Raw genomic sequence first — 15,305 nt, forward strand, 5'->3', positions numbered from 1 at the left:
TAGAGGCGTTCTCAGCTTGGGAAACTCTGGCACATGGAAAACAGATGAAATTTTATCAGGATGTGACAAAAGCAGCGTGAAGGTGGCTGTTTGCAAGTCCAGCTGGTGTTTGGGTCCAGCTCACTCTCCCCTCCAGCAGTTGGGTGCATTTACCAGAGGCATCCCCAAATTTCTCCAGGAAAAATACTGAGGAATGAGCTTGATGTCCCTGATAAAGGCCAGTGAGAGGAAGGAACTGCTGCTGCTCTGGTGACACCAGGGATCCCTCTGTCCCCTCTGTGTTGCCACGAATTGGTCCTGGGTGATGGATGCCTGAGGATGCTGGTGGCTCTGTAAGGGTAGGAGCAGCATCTTATGATTTCAAGGGCCACAGATTAATTACTTATCTGCTGATGACACCTCTGTGTGCTGGGCAGGGTGCTGGGGCAGATTCGCCCGTCAGCTGCTCCTGCTGTAGTTCGTGCACGTCTCAAACCCCATTTAGTAACAAGTACCAGGACGAGAGGAAACGGCCTCAAGTTGCACCAGAGGAGGTTGAGGTTGGATGTGGGGAACAATTTCTTCCCCAAAGGGCTGTGGGGCATTGGAACAGGCTGCCCAGGGCAGTGCTGGAGTCACCATCCCTGGAGGGTTGGACAGACGGACATGAGGTTCTCAGGACATGGGGCAGTGCTGGGGGTTGGACTGGATGATCTTGAAGGTCTCCTCCAACCTGAATGATTCTGTGATTCTATTTTAGCAAGAGAATTGAGGGTGATTGGTTTTACTCAAATCAGGAGCACCAAAGTGCCCCGATCCCCCAGCTTGGAGCAGAGCCTCGGTGAGGAGGGGGTGGTGACAGGACATGGGGTCTCCGCCTGCCCCCAGCTTTGCTCCCCATGTAACGGGGCGGGGAAAGGGGCCGCCCAGTCCTTGGCTTCCCCAGAGCCTGGCTCTGCTCCTGCCCCTCTACCTCTGGGGCGGGATGAGCCACCGCATGGGGGCTCCTAAACCCTGGGCAGGGGCTCCTTGCATCCCCCAGGGCGGTTCGTTTCCCCGGGGATTTTCCTGCCCACCCCATGAAGGTTTCTGCCCCCCCGGTCCTGTTGTGCCCCCCTCGACCCCCATCCCCGCGGGGCGTGGCCACTCGGGAGGGCGTGTCCGTGGGCGTGGCCAGGCGGGGCCGGTGACGCAGGGGCGGGGCGGGGCGGCAGCGGCGGCGGCGGCGGCGGCGGCTTCCAGCGACTTCGGCGCTCGGTGAGTGCGGGCGGGGCCGGGCGGCCCCATGCTGCCCACGGGGGATGCTCGACTCCCGTGGCCGCCCGGTGGGGCCGGGCAGGAGGTGCTCAGCCCCCCCATGGTGCGGCTGGACGCGGGGGCTCTGCCGTTTTTTGCCTCCCCCCGGGGATGCTCAGCTCGCCCCCGAGGGGATGCACTGCTTCCCCCGGGGGGGCTTTGCTCCCATCGCCCCCCAGGTGGGGCTGGAATGGGGATGCTCTGCCCTGCTGTGCCCCGCGGGGATGCTCTGCCCCCCGGGGGGGTGCGTTAGCCCGGGGGTGCTTTGTCTCGCAGCTCGTTACCCCTTGGAGGGGGTGTCTGAGTCAAGGGATGTGCTGAGCTCCCCCATGTCCCTTGGGTTGAGTCTGGGCTGCGGGACGTCATCCTCAACCCCGAGCTGAGGCATGGGGGGACTTGCTTTCCCCCGACATTACCCCCAGTCGGGGCAGCTGAGCCACGGGGCTGCTCATCCCCGCTGGGTGTGCGGACAGAAGGGGTGAAGAGGTGGACACATCCACCCCCCCGGAGGCTGCGTGGGGTGGAGGGGCAGTGATTCCTCTAATCCACGAGTGCAATGGGGGATTCCTTGATTTTTCCCCTGCTCTCTGCCCCTGGCAGCCCCCCAATCTGCTCCCAAGCTATCCCTTTGCACCCCCCCCCCCAATGATTCCACCTGACGCTGAGGGGGAGGGTGGGCATCCTGATAAGACCGGTCCTACCACGGCCTTCTCCTGCTTCTCTGATTTCCCAGCGCCGACCTGCTTCCCTCAGTACCGGCTCCAGCCAGCGAGCATCCGCCTTGCGAGCATCCACCCAGTGCTGAGCTCAGGGCTGGATCAGCCCCACGAGCATCCACTCAGTGAGCATCCCCGCGGCACCGAGCACTGGGCTGGATCAGCCCTGGGGAGCATCTGCCTGGCACCGAGCTCCGGGCTGCATCCTGGGCTGGGATTCTCGCAAGAGAGATGCTTGTGGGGCTGGTTCAGGGGCAAACGCCCACCAAACTGGTCCAGCCCACAGCTCAGCACTGGGCAGATGCTCACCGGGCTGGTCCAGCCTGGATGTTGGCACTGAGTGGTTGCCCACTGTGCCCAGGGCTGGACCAGCCCAGTGAGCATCCAGCCAGCTTAGCCAGCTCCAGCTGTGCTCATGCTGCTTCCCATCCTCTTTTCGGCTGGTGCTGTCTCCTCACGGCTGTGGCACGCTGCCTCCAGACATCATGATTTTCTCCTGAATAACACCAGCCCTTAAAGGGCTTGTTTATCCCCTAAATTGCATCATTATCACAGCAATTGGCTTAGGAAGCTGGGTTTTGTTAAAGCTGTGCAAAACCTTCTGGGGACGCCTTGGTTTTGGCCAAGTCCGGGCTGGCAGAGTATTCATCTAAGCTTGTTTGCCACCATCTGCTGGTACACTGGCATGAGGTTCTCCTGGTGGGTTTGACACCACCACGATGCCACTTTGCAGGCGTGAGCTGGTGCAGATGCAAAGTGTGAGCTGGAGTTTGGTACCGGGATGAATGTACGTGTGTGGTTTTGGAGCTTCTCGGTTGTGGCACTGTTCGAGGAGATGGAAAGTTGGTGTCTTCATAGTTCTGATGGTCTGGGGGTCTTGGGTGTCTGTGCCCTTGGCATCTCCAGACGGTGCTGGTTGGGAAGTGGGACTGATCTCTGGGGACTTCCTTAGAGATTTGTCCAGGAGGCACCAGCACAGGTTGCTGGTGCTGTCCCCACCAGGACCAGGAGGTGCTCAGGGACACGGATGACTGCTTGGCTTCGGTGCAGGCGCCTCCTGCATCTCATTCCCAGGAGACACACTGGAGGTTGTCCAGGACCTGGACCTCCAGCTGCAGGGCAGTGGGGACCCCCCAAACTGGAGGTTCCTGAGTCACCACTGGTGGGACTGGTGGTGGGATCTGGCTTTCCGGGGTGGCCAGCTCAGCTGTGGCTGGGCAGATGTGGGATGAAGTGACTCGGCCGTCTCCGTGCAGCTTTCTGGCTCCATGGTGAGGGCGAGCAGGTCTCGCTCTGCACCGGTGGCTCAGTCCAGCTGTGCCTTGGCGCTCATCAGCAGCTGAAGTGCAGATGCTGGAGGACTGAACCTGCTGGAGGTTTGGCTTCCTGCCCATCCGTTGTCTGCGAAGGTGCCAGGAGTAAAAACCACCCTAAGAACTTCTTTGTATCTTTTGATGGCTCTTTTTGAAACCCTTGCCCTTTCATGCAGCTCCCGCTGTGGGTCAGGAACAAGGATGGTGGGCGAGCAGGGTGAGCGATGTTCTTGGTGTGCTGGGTGGGGGGGTTGTGGTTGTGAGTCAGTGCTGGGGAAGAGCCCAACACCCTGTTGGAGGTGAGAATTCACACTGAAGCTGGGGAGAGCAGCCCTGGAGCCTCCCCCAAACTGGGACCCAACTGGAAACGCATCTGGAGGTCTCAGCTCTCTGGGGACAGGGAGTGACTTTGACATCTCTGCCCACTGCCTGGGCAGTGGCGTTTATTATTTTCCAGCAAAGCAGAAAGATACTGGGTTCTTTAGCAAACCTCAAAACCTCATTTTACAATTAATTTCCTCCTAAAGAATGTTTTGGTGAGTCTGAGGTCTCCCAGATGGCTCCCAAAAGTGAGCTGGGAGGTCTCCAGGCTGTTAACCGGAGGGGAAGGACGTTGGATCCGTTGCTCAGATTGCTTCCCAGAGAGGTGTTAAATGCTATAACATACCCCCCAATGTACAGATGCTTTCGGTGAGTGTGGGGATGATGGTCCTGACCAAGGGTGAGGGCTCCACAGGTGGGTCCAAGCCCTGACCAGCCTCCTGAGGGATACGTTTGGGAGTTTTCAGCTATTAACGGGCCCCTCTATGAGCAAGCGATGCCAAAAGGCTCGGAGGTGGGTGCACGTGTGGGTGCGCTCACACGAGTTGGCATTTGGGAGGAAGGACGGGAAAATATCACATGAAACAACTGCAGTGTTGGGGGCCAGGTCTGTGTTTGGACCCATCTGGAGCAGAAGTGGTGAAAAATGATTCAAGGCTCTTTGCTAAAAAAGAGTTGCGCTGATATAATTGGATTTTCCTTCATTTTGTGCTGTGGTCAAGCAGGTTAAAATCCTCGTGGTTGTGAAGCCCTCGGTTTGAATTGCACGGTGAGGATGCCCGAAGGAATGAAGCGGGTGTTCATCTCTCTCCCTCATTTTTGTGCAAAGCCGCTCAGCCCCTGGCAGTGCAGCGATTTCCATCCCGCAGCGGGGATGTGGAGGGATTTTGACACCGTGTGCCAAACCTTCCCCGAAACACAGGGCCAAAAGTCACCGGCCAGGAAGCGACTGACCCCGTGTCCTCCACCTTGCCCTTTCTATCCTGAATCTCCACCCTGGTGTTTTAAATCAGCTCCCAGGTCACTGTTTCCAGCGCTGTAATCCTGCAGGACTGACAAGGCTGGAATTTATCTGAAATGCAGATTTTTATGCATTTTTTTTTTCGGCTCCGGGTTTGCAGTTTCTACCACGCTTCTGTTAGCAAGTGCGAGGAGGTACCGGCTGGGTGGCTGCCGTTAATTGCATCCAAAAAAAAGGCAGAAAACAAGTGGCAGATGAGAGCTCATTTCCCCATCCTCCTGTCCATTGCGACCGATTTCCAGGAGAGGGCAGTTCCCAGGGTTTTTTGCTGCGTGATTTCTCTCTCCTCTGCAGCCTCCGAGCTGACATCGGCTGCCGCTGCGTGCCGGGGGGTCGGGAGGCTGTGCCACGCTAGGAAACGCCGGGGCATGGGCCCAGCTCCTCCAGGGGAGCTGGGATGTTGGCAGCGTGCGGCCAATTTCTTTAACTAGTGAGCACTGTGCTGCGGGGCTGTGCGGCAGGGAGGGTGCTCTGCCCACCCAGCACTCCATCCAGCCTCCTGGAGGGCTGAGTATCCATCGCCAGGGCAGCATGGTGCAGCAGGGGAAGGGAACCCCGCCCCAAATCGCTGCTTATCCCTCAGGTGCACTGATTTAAAGGTTTCGTTTCCACCCTTTCTTGGTAGAAATGAATTTTCTCCGTAATTACAGATGGGTTTTACCTCCCAGCTTGCATCATTTGCGATGCAGCTGGTGTGCTGGGACAGAATCAGAGAATCATTTTGGTTGGAAAAACCCCTCGAGATCATTGAGTCCAACCATAACGCACCCCTGGCACGGCTTTGTGTCCCTGAGAACCTCATCTCCATCCGTCCAACCCTCCAGGGATGGTGACTCCAGCACTGCCCTGCGCAGCCTGTTCCAATGCCCCACAGCCCTTTGGGGAAGAAATTGTTCCTGATTTCCAATCTCAACTTCCCCTGGCGCAACTTGAGGCCATTGAGGAAGGTGCTGCTGTGGGGCTGGGGGCTGCGTGGTACCCTGGGGGGGTTGAGAGGAAGGTGGAATGGCTGGAGCCTGGGAAGGGAGGATGCTCGGCCACCCAGCCGGCCCAGCGCTCACCTTTCCGGGAGTCTCGTTAGTGCAGGGCATCCTCAGACAGATTCTCTGCTGCCCAAGCCTGGCCTTTCTGCCTTCCAAAATCAGGAAGGGTGTTTATAGCCATGCTGTGGCATTAACGCAGGTGTCATAAACCTGATCTCAGGCTCTTAATCATGAATTAAATAGGCTTGGTGGTGGTGCCTACTGCTGTTCCTTGTGCAGGAATTCATGGTACCAGGGGCTGCGGACAGTGAGGGGAAAGATGGGCTTGTCCAAGGTTTATAACCTCAGTAATCCAGTTAATCTGCCCTGTAATTCAGTGCCTGGCAGCTGGACTAACGAGATCTTGGCCTCTCTCTAGCATCTACCCCCCCTGCAAACTGTTTTGCAGGAAGGAGTCAAAAAAGGTCCAGAGGTTATTTTTGGATGTGGCTGATTTATTCACACGCTGATCAGCCAGGAGAGGAAGTTATTCTGGTCCCCAACTGTCCCACATAATGCGCAAGTACCTTGTGCGAGTGCGATTTCTCCAGGCGAGGTTGCGAGATGACGTTCTCGTTTGGGGGAACGAGCTCTCAGGAAGCACCTTAATGGCTCCACGGTTTGCGATGCCACTTGGGGAACTCAAATCAGAGCAGAGCCAGGGGACATGGGCACTGCACCCTCCTGTCCTCAGTCATTGGGGGACAGATGTGAGCGCTGTGTCCCTGGGGTGGTGGAAAGCACCATGCCTTGAAATTCCATCTCCAAAGGAGCACCCAGCTAAACTGAGGGTCTCCCTGGATGAGACTTGGGTTTGGGGAGTGCAGGGCAGCGTTTCAAGGTCCATTTGGGCACACAGTGTCATGTTGAGGCTCGGGAAGCGCTGCGGTGGCTTGGCTGGTGTCTCTGGAGGACAAGGTGGCTTTGGTGCTGCTGGATCTCTTGTCCCCGTGTTTGTGCTTTCCCTGGCACGCTGCAAAGCCGAGCTCCCCGCTCTTGGCAAGGGTTGGTGAGGAGGAGGTGTGAGAGTGGCATGGCCAGGTCCCGCTTCTCTCCTCTCTTCCCTCCTCTCTTTTCTCCTCTTTTTTCCTCCTTGTTTCCATGGGGCTTCCCAGTATCACCACTTGTCTGGGTTGGGGCTGTGGGATGGAAGGAGGGTGGATCAGTTCTTCAGGGATGGAGTGGGTTGAGTTTGGTAACAGACTTTTGAGCAGGGGCTGTTTCAATAGGACAAGGGGTGATGGTTTTAAACTAAAGGAGGGAGATTCAGGCTGGACATGAGGAAGAAATTGCTGTCCCTGAGGGTGGTGAGAACCTGGCCCAGGTTGGCCAGAGAGGTGGTGGATGAACCATCCCTGGAGACATCCCAGGCCAGGCTGGACGGGGCTCTGAGCAACCTGAGCTGGTGAAGATGTCCCTGCTCATGGCAGGGGGGCACTGGGGGAGCTGGGAAGGTCCCTCCAACCCAAACCATCCTGTGATTCTTTGATTCTGTGACCCATGGAGGGGCTGAGCAAACCAGATGTTGGCTACTGCTTTGCCACTTGGAAATCCTGGCTGTGCGAGAGATCGGATGGGTGGAATTCCTGGAGCTCCCCATGTGCCTGCTGAGAGTCGTTGACCTCACTCCTTGCCCGGCAGGTGCCCATGAGCTTAACTGGAACACAGGGGACAGAGCGAGGTCTCCAAGGTCACTGCCAGCATCCCAGCACCTCCCCGAACCACTCTGAGGGCTTGGGCTCTCCGGTCACCATGTTCACAATAACATGACTTAACTCATTTTAACCCATTAAGCGTTTAATTGGAGCCAGAAGGTTCATCTCTCTTGATCTGAGCTGCCTTTCCTTCTAGCCCAGACCAAGAAAGGCTTCGCTTTGCTGCCATAATCTGTCTGATATCCAGATGTGCCTCTCAGAGAGCAGCTCGTGTTTGATGGAGAGAAAAGACTTCTCTTTCCTCCTCTCCAGCATCAAAACCTGGATGATAATCACTCAACTATTGCCAACAATTTGGAGCTGCCATCTTAAAAAAAGAGCATTTCTTAACATTTTCGATCATGTGCTTCTAGTTGATTTAGTTCCCAGACTTTTGCAGGGGCCATTTTTGGAGATGGCAATCAGAGCATCTCTGCAAGCAGAAACGGCTTTCGTTCTGTGTGTCCTTTGTGTTGACATGTGTATAAAGACATTTTGTCTCTTCAAACGAAGCCACAATAAGCCCCAGCATTGCTGATCACTGCACGGCTCTTCGTGAGCGCTGGTGTCGCTTTCAAATCACACGTCGTCAATAAATCTAATTCTAACTGCCCTGCAGCAAATGGCATCAGCCTGCACTTTGAGATCTCTCCCACACGTACTCCTGCTGCCTAAAAATACCAGCGCTTTAATTCTCAAATGACTTGGCTATTGTACAGCCACCATTTTTTGTTTAAATATTGCTGCATGGCTCAGTGCAGGACATCTGTTACACTGCAAAGGGTGAAATTCTGCTCTTGAGATCTGATCTTTAAGTAACGCCGTGTCGATCTTTGGGGTGCATGAACATTTATTACTTTTGCCCTCCATGCTGTTCATCGGGGGTGCAGCAGCATTCAGGGAAGCAACGTCCAGGAGGTGAAACTCATCCCTGATGTGGCATCAAGCAAAGTGCCCCCCAAAACTCGTCTTTTCCAAGCCCCCTGTGGCGTGGGGACCAGAGGTGGACGTACACATCTGGCTGGTGTTACCCACGAGGATGCTCTTGTGTCCAAGTCGCTGCATGTTTTAGGAGCTGTCAAAACCATGGTGTACTGCACTTCATCCCCATTAACCCTCCTTGTGTGTCCCATGTGTCTATTCCATCCTCTTTGTGGCACATATAGAATTTACATGTCTGGCTTTGAGATGCAAAATAGAGGACAGGGGACTGACCACTTTGGGTTGAGCATCTGGGCCACTCTGTAATAGGTGAACGCAGAGGCTGTGGTGGTGTTTCCAGTTCACACAGGGCACTGGGCAGACTGGTGTGTAACTCAGAAGCAAGCAAGCTTTTCTCCCTAGCAGATTCAGTCTCTTGGCCTTGTTGGCAGGGAGAGCTGATCTACAAAGTCACCATGCCTGGAGGTGTTTAAAAGGCAAATATATGAGGTTCTTAGGGACAAGGGTTAGTGCTAGAGTTAGGTTACAGTCGGACTCTTGAGGGTCTCTTTTAGCCAAAATGATTCCATAATTCTGTGATTCTCTGACTTCAGCTCAGCCTCCCGGGCTGGGATGGAGCTGCCTTTGCTCTGGAGCAGGAGCCAGCGAACCCGCAATGCTGCAGGACATCACTGCAGCCCAGACACTCCCCTCCCTGCCTGTCACCGCCACAGCCTGAAAAAGCCTCCAAAAGCCTGAAAAAGCCTCAAAAAACCTGAAAAGGCCAGGGCTGTGTGAGGCCAGACTTGCCCAACATGGGCACCAGCTGCTGCTGGCAGCAATGGCGCTGCTCAGCCCTGGCTGCAGATGCTCTGGCTCAGCTCCTCTGAATCACGGAATCCCATAATGTCAGGCGTTGGAAGGGCCCTGGAAAGCTCATCCAGTGCAATCCCCCCATGGAGCAGGAACACCCAGATGAGGTTACACAGAAAGGTGTCCAGGCGGGTTGGAATGTCTGCAGAGAAGGAGACTCCACAACCCCCTGGGCAGCCTGGGCCAGGCTCTGCCACCCTCACCGGGAAGAAGTTCCTTCTCAAATTTAAGTGGCACTTTCTGTGTTCCAGTTTGCACCCATTGCCCCTTGTCCTATCACTGGTTGCCACCCAGAAGAGCCTGGCTCCATCCTCCTGACACTCCCCCTTTCCATATTGATCCCCAGGAATGAGTCCCCCCTCAGTGTCCTCTTGTCCAGCTCCAGAGCCCCAGCTCCCTCAGCCTTTCCTCACACGGGAGATGCTCCACTCCCTTCAGCATCTTGGTGGCTGCGCTGGACTCTCTCCAGCAGTTCCCTGTCCTGCTGGAACTGAGGGGCCACAACTGGACACAATATTCCAGGTGTGGTCTCCCCAGGGCAGAGCAGAGAGGCAGGAGAACCTCTCTGACCTACTGACCACCCCCTTTCTAATCCACCCCAGAAAGATGATGGGATGGTCCCTGGAGGGCTCAGAGTGGGTGTCCCCTCACAGGGCAATGCTTGTAGGGATGCCAGAATGACTGCTCCGTTTGCTTGTCCACTCAGGATTCTGGCAGCTGAGTTGCAGAATGTGGCCTGAGGAAACAAGGCAGCATCCGTGCTCCTCTCCTCAAGAGCCAGAGCAGGGTCACAGTGACATGGCACAGCAGCACGGTGGGCGGGGGGTGGCGGCAGAGCGGGATGAGTGGCCTCTGTAAGGATGCTTCAAAATACGGAGGCATTTTACCACCATCCCTTGCAGCTGCTGTCACCTTCTTTGCCAGCATGGCTTCTCAGCACCCCAAATTTCTGCCAGGCCACCCCAAGAACACCACCAGAAATCAGCCCACCGCTATGGTCACCAGAGCGGCTTTCATGGGTGAGCGGAGCCCTTCTCAGGTGTTCGCTCCCCATCCCGCTTGTTCTGCAGCTGTTCAACATCTCCCACTGTATCCCGGTTCTCATCAGTCATTATTTCTCTGTGGGTGAAGGCTTTTTAATAACATCTGACATTTCGGCCATTTTTGAGTCATTTCCTTTCTTCTAGTCCAATTTTCTTCCTCCTCTTCGTGACTAGGAAGCCTTTCTTTGTCCTCGGCCAGAGGGGAGGTGTCTGTTATTGCCTCTGTTATCACATCCCAAGGAGGTTTGATCGGGTTAATGAAAATCCTTCTCTCTCATGTGTCGCTTCCACTCCCATCTTCTTTAGCCTGGTTTCTTAAGGAAATGAAACTAAAGGGCTTGTGTCATCACGGCCTTTTCTCTCCCCCGGCTTGCTCTCAGACACGTTGGTCTCTCTTAGCAAATCTGATGGTCTGGAGAGCTCAAAACGCTCGGGGGCTCGTGGTGGCTGGTGAGGAGGACAGAGCCGGGCGATGCCCCAGAGGGATGTGGCGCTGGGGCTGCAGATCCCACCGGGAGCACAAGGGCCACCGGGGCCGTGTCGCCAAGCCCGTTAACTGGGATGACAGGCTGCATCACCCAGCTATTTTTGCTGCCCAGCTGATTTCTTGTGTTCAGTAGGGAAACCAGGGGAGGAGAGTGTGGTTAACCTCACAAATGGGGCATTATTCTGGGTTTTGAGAGACCCGGCTGTGTTTTCAGCCACAGAATTGTGCGTGGCCGTGCTCGAGGGCTCTTCTGCAGCAGCGGCAGCTGCAGCTGGTTTGGATGAATCTGCTGGAGTGTGAACTGCAGCGGCAGAGGAGCCGGCGGAGGTTTTCCGCTGCTGCCCGTGCTATAGCAGGGAGAGGCCGTGGAGCTTTCCAGCTGCAGAATCTGGTTCCCTGGTAGGAAACTGGGGATTGTAGCAGTACCGGTGAGGAACGCAATGTGCAGTTGGTCTTTTAAGTGCTTCAATGGAAAAGGAGCAAGATTGTGTCCTTGGAGCTTGTTGACCTTTGTAATAAGAGGTGGGGAACCTCCTGAGCGTGTCCCCTTTTTCTCAGCCTGGCCTGGGGAGAGGGATCGTGCTGGGAAGGAGGGTTTGTCAGAACCTTGCAGTGTGGAGATGCTCAGCCCCGGCCTCACAGTGAGGAACCTGCCTGCTTGGCTCTTTAGCCAGGGACTTGGCTTTTCTGTGGGTGAGTTAATGCTCCTCAGCACCAAGTCGTGTCATCTCTCTGTGCCATGTCCTTGGCTTCGCGTGCACATCTGGTGTTTCTTTTGAGCAACCTATTCTGCTGTTCTCTCTCCAGCCTTCATCTCTCACACCTGGAGCATTGCAGGACTTCAGCATGTCCCACTGCTGGACGAGGAGACTGGGCTTGTCATCAGGAGCTGTGCATCCTCCTCTGCCTGGCCCCCCCAGGCACCTGCCTTTTCCTCTCCCTCGTGGTCCTTCCCAGCATGGGGGGCGTGTGTTGGTGGTACCAACCATGGGGAGAGCACATGGGCACTTGTGGCTTCACAGTGAGCAGGGTCCTCACCAGGTCCCTTCTCCTAGGGGCTCCCCCAAAGTGCACAAGTGTGATGGGAGCGGCTGAGGGAGCTGGGGGGTTCAGCTGGAGAACAGGAGCTGAGGGGAGACCTTCTGATCTCTGAACTGCCTGAAAGGAGCTTGGAGCCAGGGGGGGTCGGGCTCTGCTCCCCAGGAACAAGCGCCAGGAGCAGAGGAAACGGCCTCAAGTTGCGCCAGGGGAGGTTGAGGTTGGATGTGGGGAACAATTTCTTCCCCAAAGGGCTGTGGGGCATTGGAACAGGCTGCCCAGGGCAGTGCTGGAGTCACCAGCCCTGGAGGGTTGGACAGACGGACATGAGGTTCTCAGGACATGGGGCAGTGCCAGGGGTGGGGAAAGGGTTGTGCCAGGGGTGGGGAAAGGGTTGGACTCGATGATCTTGAGGGTCTTTTCCAACCAAATTGATTGTCTGATTCTGTGATTTTATGATTCTATGATTCTACGAAAATGCGGGGTCCCTTTGGGATCGCTGTGTGTCCCAGCTCATGGTGCATCCCTTTCACCTTGCTTGGCCTCTCTACCTACTTGTGCTCTGCTGGGTAAGAAGTTTGATGGTGGGAAGACAAGACTAGCCTTGATGCCACCATGGTCATGCTTGATGCAGGTGTTTGGGGTGTGTTTCGAGCTCGACCAACTGTGAGACATGGATACCTGTAGGAGAAGGTCTTGGCAGTGGCCCCTGCTCAGGAGCTGGGTGCTTGTGTGGTTTCTCTTTCCGGGAAGCATTTTGGTTTCCTTTGTTCCCTCCAGCCTCTCTTTTGATGGCGGTGAGATGGGCTCTGTAATTGTGGAGATCCCAGCTGAATAAACCACTGAGGAAGCTGCTAATTTGAAGACATGTCTGCAATAATTAAATCATTATCTGGAGGGAAGTAGAGAACAGATACCAAAACGGGCCTAATTAAAATCCAAACCCAGGACGACTTGGGCCCTGGGCCAGAGCACAGCATAATCCGTAGGGGATGTCTTCATGTGTAATTGCTTTTCAGAACATCAGTCCCACCAGAAAACCCATTTTTTCCTGCTCACGAGACCAGGGTTGACCCAGGAGCCCTTTTGTCTGGTCCTGTCCTGTGTTCCCCAGCTTGATGATGGCCGGATGCTTCACAAAGGGCAGAGGAGATGCTGAGACCCAGTTTGGGAAGGTATTTGTTTCTTGGCCCTCAGGAACTAGAGATTCTCTGGAAGATTTGTTCCTTATCTTCTTTCAGCCCTCAGGCTTGGCCAATGCTCTTTGGAAATCCCTTGAGATTTAGGAGCAAGGTGGGATTGTGTCTGTGCCTCCTCCGTGCCTGAAAGGGTTTGGGCCTACAAAGGTGCCACAGGAAGCCAGTGCCTGGAAGGAAGGTGGCTTTGGCCATAAAGAGGGATGAGTCTTGTTCAGGTTGATGCCACATCTAGGGGCAGAGCACCTTGGGAGAGGTTTTGTGTGCTGCTTCACCCGTAAGAATGCAGCGCATTGCTGGGTGTGAGCCCAGCCCTTGTGTTATCCTGGGGTGTCAGCTCTGAGCAGCTCCAGATAGGTGGAGGTGGCTCTGCTGAGCTGAAACGTGGTGACTGGCAGGTGTGGTTGGGATGTTGGAGATGGGAAAGGGACGACACTGTCATGACAATGACGGATCTGCAGGGTGGGTGTTAACCTGCACACCCAGTGCTGTGAGTGCTTTGCCTGGGTCTCGTCAAGCCTAATGGGCCACCATGTCCTTTAGGAGGGCCAAGCCCCACGCAAAGGACAATGCAGAAAAATCCCACCTCCTGTTTTCAGGATGCTGGGTCCAGGGTGAATTCAATCCTTTTGGGCTCCTGCGCAGGGTGGATTTCTGCATCAGGGAGGCGTTGCTGCTCTGTCTGCATAGACTGAAGTCCTCATGTGGATGGTAGCAAGGTGGAACCCAGCAGCATGCGTCACTTCAGACAAGCTGGCCTAAAATCATGGGATTTTGGCAGGAATGGGCAGGCCCCTTCCAAAACTGGTTGAGATAAATTGGTGCATTTACCCAGTGGAGACCAGATCAGGGAGCTCTGTCTGCCAGATGCGTGTGTCCTGAGATTCGTTCAGCAAACGCCCCTGTATCTTATTGATGCTGATCAATATCTCAGGGTGGGTGTCAGAGGATGGACCAGACTCTGTTCAGTGGTGCCCAACACCAGGGTGAGGGGCAGCGGGCACAGACTGAAACACAGGAGGCTCCATGTGAACGTGAGGAGAAACTTGTTTGCTGGGAGGTGCCAGAGCCTGGCCCAGGCTGCCCAGAGCGGGTGTGGAGTCTCCTTCTCTGAGACATTCAAACCCCCTGGACCCACCTGTGTGATCTGCTCTGTGACCCTGCGTGAGCAGGGCTGGGCTGGGGATCTGCAGAGCTCCTGCAACCCAACCAGCCTGGGATCCTGTGATTCCATGATTGTGTATGAGCACGGCAGGTAAAGGTCATCTCAGGTGGGCTGGGGATTGCAGGCAGCATCTGAGCTTGGGGAGATGACAGGAGGACATGGCATGGGAGGACGGGCAGAGAACCACTTCTGCTCAGGTGAGCATCCCACTGACCCCTGACACGTTATTCATTTTCCCCTACATTGCCCTGGAGGGACTGCAGCATTGCAGCCGCTCTGGCTCTGCGATGGTGACGTGGTGGGTCTTGGGGATGAGCTGCTTCAGGCTGACCCATCCCTAAGCCAGGGCTGGTGGAGCTGGGCAAGAGCACGTGGGCTCTGCTTGGCCTGATATCTGCAGGAACAGGGCATGCAGGATGCCCAGGGTCCAAAATAATGTCATAAAGAAGCCAGAAATTTAAAGCTCTCTGTATAAACCATCTAAAAAATGTTGGTTCTGCTGCTGTGCATGCGTTGGGTGTGGAAAGGGACTCCCAACCCCGTGCGTGTCCTGTGGGCTTGACAGCTTTAATATGCAGCTTGCTTTTAATAGAGAGGGCGTGCAACATTGTCGTCTCAGACAGCAAATGTGTTGCCAGCGCGTTGGGTTCATCCCCTTCATTCTCCCCCCATTCATTTTAAGGTTTTCTGGCCACCCCGTTTCCCAGTGCCCCCAGGAGGGAGGGAGGGATGGAAAGATGCTCAGGCAGAGCGACCGGGATGGAAACCACCGCGCCTGTTTCTCCTCCAGCCAATCATGCACTGATGTAATTACCTACATTTAATTTCTTTAAAAGCCTGCTGAGCTGCTAACGCTCTTCCCCCCACCCCGTCTCCCAGCAATGTCTTATGTGGATCGGCCCAATCCTGCTCTCACCTCCTCCTCCTGGGATGGATCGGGGGATTGTCCCTGCTGCCTGTGCTTGGTCACGGGGCCACTTGTCACAGCTCACAGTGTCCAGAAGCCCCTTAAAGTGCTGCATCAAGGGGCTTTGTGCCAGTGGGCGTAACGGGCGTGGATGCTTCATGGACACCCTTTGGTGGTTATGGATGAAAACACAGGCATGGTGTTTTGATGGTGGCATGGTTGGGGCCACCACCTTTGCAGTCCTCTTGGGCTGGGCGTGGCCGTGGGACCTTGTAGAAATCACAGTGGGGACAAGGTCACAAGGACCTGGGGC

The 15,305-nt window shown here is 55.5% G+C and overlaps 1 protein-coding gene across 11 annotated transcripts in view; it reads left to right on the forward strand.

The window, feature by feature from the left end:
* The first annotated feature begins 1,120 nt into the window (after positions 1–1,120).
* PPFIA4 (PTPRF interacting protein alpha 4) overlaps positions 1,121–15,305 on the forward strand; it is a 61,683-nt gene continuing 47,498 nt past the window's right edge. For all 11 annotated transcript variants that reach the window (XM_065038611.1, XM_065038612.1, XM_065038614.1 and 8 more), the window contains exon 1: positions 1,121–1,236. The gene's annotated coding sequence lies outside the window, so the exon portion shown is untranslated. The remainder of the gene's footprint in view (positions 1,237–15,305) is intronic.

The sequence above is a fragment of the Columba livia genome, chromosome 22, assembly GCF_036013475.1.
Source record: "Columba livia isolate bColLiv1 breed racing homer chromosome 22, bColLiv1.pat.W.v2, whole genome shotgun sequence".
Taxonomy (NCBI): Eukaryota; Metazoa; Chordata; class Aves; order Columbiformes; family Columbidae; genus Columba; species Columba livia.